General features: G+C 54.8%; 1 protein-coding gene across 5 annotated transcripts in view; it reads left to right on the top strand.

Moving 5' to 3' along the window:
* The first annotated feature begins 1,026 nt into the window (after positions 1–1,026).
* The window catches only part of FXYD6 (FXYD domain containing ion transport regulator 6), a 28,034-nt gene continuing 22,468 nt past the window's right edge, over positions 1,027–6,592 (top strand). For 2 of the 5 annotated variants that reach the window (XM_088658065.1, XM_088658064.1), the window contains exon 1: positions 1,027–1,206. The gene's annotated coding sequence lies outside the window, so the exon portion shown is untranslated. Of the gene's footprint in view, positions 1,231–2,424; positions 2,524–6,592 lie in introns of those variants that run through there. The other 3 variants (XM_088658067.1, XM_088658066.1, XM_088658068.1) reach the window with 2 other exon arrangements.

Raw genomic sequence — 6,592 nt, 5'->3', positions numbered from 1 at the left:
AGACATGTAAAACCAAGCTGCGCTGCTGGAGACTCTTCTCCTGCCTTGAGAGTTGACCAGCTTTCCCGACGGTTAAAAAGGTAAAGGTAAAGGGACCCCTGACCATTAGGTCCAGTCGTGACCGACTCTGGGGTTGCGCGCTCATCTCGCATTATTGGCCGAAGGAGCCGGCGTACAGCTTCCAGGTCATGTGACCAGCATGACAAAGCCGCTTCTGGCAAACCAGAGCAGCACATGGAAACGCCGTTTACCTTCCCGCTATAGCGGTACCTATTTATCTACTTGCATTTTGATGTGCTTTCGAACTGCTAGGTTGGCAGGAGCTGGGTCGGGACCAAGCAACGGGAGCTCACCCCGTCACAGGGATTCGAACCGCCGACCTTCTGATCAGTACGCAATGGCAAGTCCCCACTTGATGCTGTAGCCCCCCCCCCAGTCAGGACGAGGGAGGGAGCAAGGCAGGGTCCGCGCAGCAAGGCTTCTGGTGCTCGACGTAAGCTCGCTGGACCGGCGCTACTCTCATGAAACGTCGAGATCCGGGGTGGGACGGGACTGGAGAGCAGTTTCCAGAGCAGTGTGGAACAACCCAAGTCCTCCCAAGGCTGGGCGTAGTTGCGATCGCGTGAAGGCGATCGGTGAAGGCGCCGCTGAACATGGGCAGAGAGCGCTTTGCCTTCCTCCTAAGCACCCCCAGGCAGCTGGCATGGCGTCGAGGGTCTGCTTGAGCTTCGTTGAGACCGTGGCAGGCAGGCAGTGCAGCCGCTGGCCGCTCCGAAACGGAGACTGGCGGTCTCGGGGCTGCGTCCAGAAACACGCTCTGACATCAGTGCAGGTGGCGGAGAGACCACCCCCCAGTTCGCCCCTGCTCGCTCGCTCGCTCTCCCTCCCTCCGTCTGTCTGCCAGCGCCGCCTCCCCGGCTCCGCGCAGCTCGCCCCCCCCCTCCGCCTCCCTCCCTCTTTCTCAGCCGAGCCCAGCCATGCCCGAGCCCGTGGCACGCCCAGCCCCAGCCAGCCACGAGGGGACGCGGGCTTGAGCGTAGCAGCGCCCGAAGGAAAGGAGACACCCTAACCAAGCCTGCCAGCCTCGCGCGCCGCCCTCGCCCTGCGATCGCCGCCTTCGTCGTCGGAGCGGCCCCCCTGCAGCCCAGTCTCGTCTCGCCCCGCCAGACGCCCGAGAGCCGCCGTCGCACTCGCGCCGCCTGCCCGGTAAGCGGGGCCCCCGACGGGAAGGTAGCTACGTAGCGCAGGCTTTCGGGCCCCACTCCAGGAGACACCGGTCCGGCCAACGCCGGGCTGCTTCCTTCTAGGCGCCGCGGGAGACGTGACCGGGGAGCAAATGCCTCCCGCGGTGCCCCGCCCGAATTGTCCTTCCCTCGCACTCGACGGGTCTCTGCCCCGAGGAGCCGGGCAGTTGCCGCTCTAGCCTTCTGCCCGCCGACAGCCTTTCCAAATGCACATCAGCTCCCTCCCATTCCTGGGCATAGCACCTCCAGGTCTTCCCACTCACGACACCCCACCCAGCCAGTCCGCGCCAGGCCAAAACTGTCCTGAGTGAACAATCATCCGATCTGGGGCGTCATGTACCCCTAAATATGTTGCCCCCTTCTCACCCCTTGGGATTTTGGGGATCAAATCTGTAAAATAAATAGACAGAGAGAGAGAATAACCAGGAGCGTGCCTCTGAGCATTCGCAGAGTGTCTCCCTCCAGACCAGCATTAACTGCAGTCCAACACTTTGGGCGCGGGAAAGAGACGGGCCAAGAGGGCGCCTTCTTTGGCAAGACTCTGCTCCGGCACCCGGGGATCGCTCACACCCACCCTGCGCCCTCTTGCTGCGTGGTAGGGCTTGCGATGCCTGCTTTGGATGCTCAGCGGGAGTTCCCGGGAGCTCAGTGTTATCGTCACCCTACCTTCGCCAGGCGCTCTCTGCGCGCCTCCCTCCCGCCTCCCCAGCTGCATCTCTCCCCCCCCCTTCAACGCCCCACTTGTTGGCACCGCTGTGGCTCTTCTTGCACATGCCCTGCAGTCTGTCTGTCTTGCAAATCCGTCCATTGAGCGGCTGTGATTGGCCTTGCTGTTGCCGTGCCAACCACCTGCTAGCACGGCTCTTCTTTCCGTGGGTTGCCTAGTTACCAGTTATCTCCCCACATAAGTCTGGGAGGATGTTTTGCCTTGACTAGTCTCTCCCCCTCCCCGGCCTACCTCGACATTCTCCCCGCTCCCTCCCTGCTAGTGGATGGAATCCCATCTGACAGCCTGCAATTTCGCGCATTGCCCGCCCCCCCCCCATCTACGCTGCCCCCGCCCTCAGTAAGCCGCTCAGCCGTGCGCCTGGATTCATCCGGCCACGACGATCGTCCCCCCGCCCCGCCCCCTCTCTTCTCATTCTTTTTTCTGGTAAACACTAATCCAGACTTGCATTCCAAACATATTGCATTATCTTTACGAGGCGACTTTTCTTGACTGTGGGATGATTCAGGCGGTTGGAAGGGGATACAACGTGAACTACAGCAAGCCATTATGGTCGGTGGGGGCGGGAGCAGGAGCGGGGAGGGGGTAGACGGAGGAGAAACCTTGTTTATCTAGCACAACATGAGAAGAGAACCGACGGAGGCGGAGGAAGAAGAGGAGGGAGGGGTTTCATGCTTTTTTTCCGGGGGGGGGGTCCCTCTGGAAAATACAGGCATAATCTTGCAGGAGGGAGGGATCTGTGGGAGGAGGGCCGAGGGAGGGGCGACCTATCTGGTTTTTGCAACATGAAGAAATGTTTTCAAAGTGGTTCCACGCAATTCCCTCCCCGTGCGCATGCGCCCTCTGGGCAGCCCCTCCTTGGCATCATCTGGCCTCCATCGGGTGGAGGGAGGGGCTCAGCTTTCTCTCTCCTATCTTTTGAAAACAAAAACCAGCCGAATGAAGAGAGCGCGCGCGATGGAAGGGGGCGGGCTGCAATAAAAGGCAGAGTTAAAAGTCTATGGGGAGGGGGAGGCTAGGATGTCTGCCTGAGCTAATGCCATTGCAATGGAGAGACACAGCTGGCCAAAACTACCTCTGGCCGGGATGGGCTTTTAGCTCAGCTACACTGGAGGTGCCCCAATGAGCCCCTAAGAGAGTCATGGTTGCCACCATTTTGTTGCAAGCAGAGGAGAAGAGGGAGGCTTGTCTTTCTGGGGCTCACGTTGCAATTAAGCAATTAACTCTTAACTGACTGGGCGAAATGTGTGATAGTAATTTATGAGTTATCAGATCTGTGCGACAAACTTTAAATCAGAAGCCTTGCAATCAGAAGCGCTGATTTTCTAAAATCTGAATCCTAATAATTATGTCTGTGCTGGCTTGCGTGTGGGCATGATGCAAAGGTATAAGCTCCTGGAGGACAAAGCTATCAATGGCTTCTAGACATGCTGTCTGTTCTCTGTCTCCATGGTCAGAGGCAGTAATTCTTCTACAGTGGTACCTCTGGATACGAACGGGATCCGTTCCAGAGTCCCGTACGCATCCAGAGCACTACTTAACCTGAAGCGCTGAATCTGCGCATGCTCCCCGTGCAATTCGGCGCTTCTGCGCACGCACGTGATGTCACTTGGGTGCGTCTGCGCATGCACGAATCGCCGAACCCGGAAGTAACCCGTTCTGTTACTTCCGGGTTCGGCGCGTATGTATCCCGTGTTGTACGCAACCTGAAGCATACGTAACTAGAGGTATGACTGTACCAGTAACTGGAAACTGCAGGAGAGGAGAGAGTTCTTGTGGTTGTGTCCTGCTTGCAGGCTTCCCAAAAGTAGTCAACCTGGTTGACTACTTTGAGAAGAGGATAGTAGACTAGATGGACCATTGGCCTGATCCAGCCAGCTCTTCTGGCGTAGATGCATAGCTACTGCACTCTGGCTTCACTTTACTGGAATACACATCTGAGATTTTGGGCATGTTATGACAATTATAGGACCTAAGATATAAAACAAATTGTTCATAAATGTAACAAGCAAACACACATACATACACACACACATATATAAACAACATGTCTGAAACTGTACCGGCAGGGCCGGTGCTAGGGCTTTTTGCGCCCTAGGCAAAATGACCTCCTGGCGCCCCTGCGTCCCCTCCATAGGCGGGAGGAGCGCAAGCCAAAAGGAGGGCTCAGCGCCCTCCCCCCTATGGATGGCATGCTGTGAGCTCCTCTGGCGGCGGCGGCGGCGGCGGCAGCAGCAGTGCTCGCTCGTTGCAGCCGCTGAGGAGTTCACAGCGTCCCCTCCATAGGCGGGAGGGCACTGAGCTCTCCTTTTGGCTCGCGCTCCTCCCGCCTATGGAGGGCATGCTGTGAACTCCTCAGCGGCGGCTGCCGCGAGCGAGCGAGTGGCAGCAGCAGCGCCCATAGCTGAAGGCTTCAGCTACGGCCGCCGCCGCCATCACTCGCTTGCTCGTTGCAGCCACTGAGGAGCTCACAGCGTCCCCTCCATAGGCGGGAGGGCGCTGAGCTCTCCTTTTGGCTTGCGCTCCATAGGACCTCCATAGGCGGGAGGAGCGTGAGCGTGCGCCATGGGAGGGTGGTGGCGGCGCGGGGTTTTTGCGCCCCCTCCATTTACGTGCTCTAGGCAACTGCCTAGTTCGCCTAAATGGACCCACCGGCCTTGTGTACAGGAAAACATTCCGTAAGCCATTTTGACTCTTTCAGTGACCTCAAATATTCCGCTGCAGTTTGAATGGAAATGGGCAAAGCCTCCCCATTGTGTCTGTGCTCAGAAATCCTGCCTTGAGGGCACATTAGAGTATGAATAGGGTGAGCCTGTGACCTGGACTCAGGAACTAAGTGTTTATCATCACAAAAGAATGGCCAGGCTGTCCAGGTAAACCAGTTAACAGGTTTCCTGCCAGACAGGATTCTGCTGTAGACCGCCCCTTTTGTGATGTCGAAATAAATAAAAAAATTGTCCAGTAGCATCTTAGAGACCAACTAAGAGTGGTCCTTGAACTGCTGTTGTTTAGTCGTTTAGTCGTGTCCGACTCTTCGTGACCCCATGGACCAGAGCACGCCAGGCACTCCGGTCTTCCACTGCCACCCGCAGTTTGGTCAGACTCATGTTGGTAGCTTCGAGAACACAGTCCAACCATCTCGTCCTCTGTCGTCCCCTTCTCCTTGTGCCCTCAAACTTTCCCAGCATCAGGGTCTTTTTCAGGGAGTCTTCTCTTCTCATGAGGTGGCCAAAGCTACAGGGTGGCAATTTCAAAAGTCTATATAAGGGCTTGCACACCATTGGTCTGCGTTCCTCCTCCCTCCTGTGTGTGTGGGTGAGCCATAGCTGCCAAGTCTCCCGTATTCCCCTGGAAACCCCCGTTTTCCCAGCCGTTTCCCGCTGGCAGCCTGGATTTAAAAAACCCCCGTAAATCCTCTGGATTCTTACCAGCCCGGGGAGGCCCCTTTTGCGCATTTCTGGAGTCTCTGGACATGCGCAGAAGCGATTTCTGGCACTGCGGCCATTTTGGAAATGGGCAGAGCATGCATAGAAGCAACTTCTGGTGCTGCTCCGTCCAGTTCCAAAATGGCCGCAGCGCGACTTCCAGTGCTGCGCCGCGCCGATCCCGGATTTTTCAGTCTGGGAGTTGGCACCTATGGGGTGAGCACCCTGTTGAAAGAAAATGGGAAAGCTTAAATGAGGGACAGTACAGTATCTGAGATGACAGATGGGGAGATGAGAAGATGGACAGGGCCTACCAGCAGTGGTCCATCTTTATATTTCATTTATTTATATTCCACCTTTCTGCCATGGAGCTCAAAGGATCGCTTGTGGGGCTCCCAGGAGGTCCCTCACCCAGGCATAGGCCTGCTTTAGATCTGCTTAGCTTCACCAAGGTTATTCCATCACGTGCCTTCAGGCCACATCCCAATTTTGGGGAACAGGAAAGAAAAACTTTCAGAGCAGCTGTTAGGAGGAGACATTTTACACTGTCTAAAACACAACACAAGGGCCCAGAAAGTGTGTTGGAAGCGAGCTTGAGCTGGCAGGGTATAAAAACTGATTTAAATCAAGTTTTCTATTCCTAGTTCAGACACTTCATAAGCAAAATGTTAGCTGCTGATTGCTGTATACAATCACTAAAACAAGCTGACTTTGAATTAAATGAAAAACTTACACTGCTTATACAATAAATTATGGAATATAATGAAAAACTTACCCTGCTTATACAAAAAATTATGGAATATATGAAAACAGTTTTACCATTTTTGAAACAGAATGTGATACGTTGCTTACAGCCAAACCGTAGTGTCCACTTCAGCAGATGCATGAAGCATAATCCTTAGGTACAGGAATATATGCATCTGGAGGGTGGGGGTCAGAGGAAACGTAATGCAAAATGTACTTAATGCCCATTCATTATAACTTGCAGGAATACAAAATAAGTACAGGGACCCTTGACCACAGCTGTGATACATGATAAAATAATCATCTTGAGAATGCGGAGTTAATTTACAATTTAGTTGTCTGTCCCCATATGCCTGTGCATTTCTTCCAATGAAGTGGACTTTAGTCCATGAAAGCCTATACATAATAATATTTGTAAGTCTTTAAGACAGGGTGGGAACCGGTGCTCTTCA

Source organism: Zootoca vivipara, chromosome 14, assembly GCF_965207765.1.
Source record: "Zootoca vivipara chromosome 14, rZooViv2.hap1.1, whole genome shotgun sequence".
Classification (NCBI taxonomy): Eukaryota; Metazoa; Chordata; class Lepidosauria; order Squamata; family Lacertidae; genus Zootoca; species Zootoca vivipara.
The sequence above is the reverse complement of the archived record's forward strand: the minus strand, read 5'-3'. Positions and strand labels throughout refer to the sequence as shown.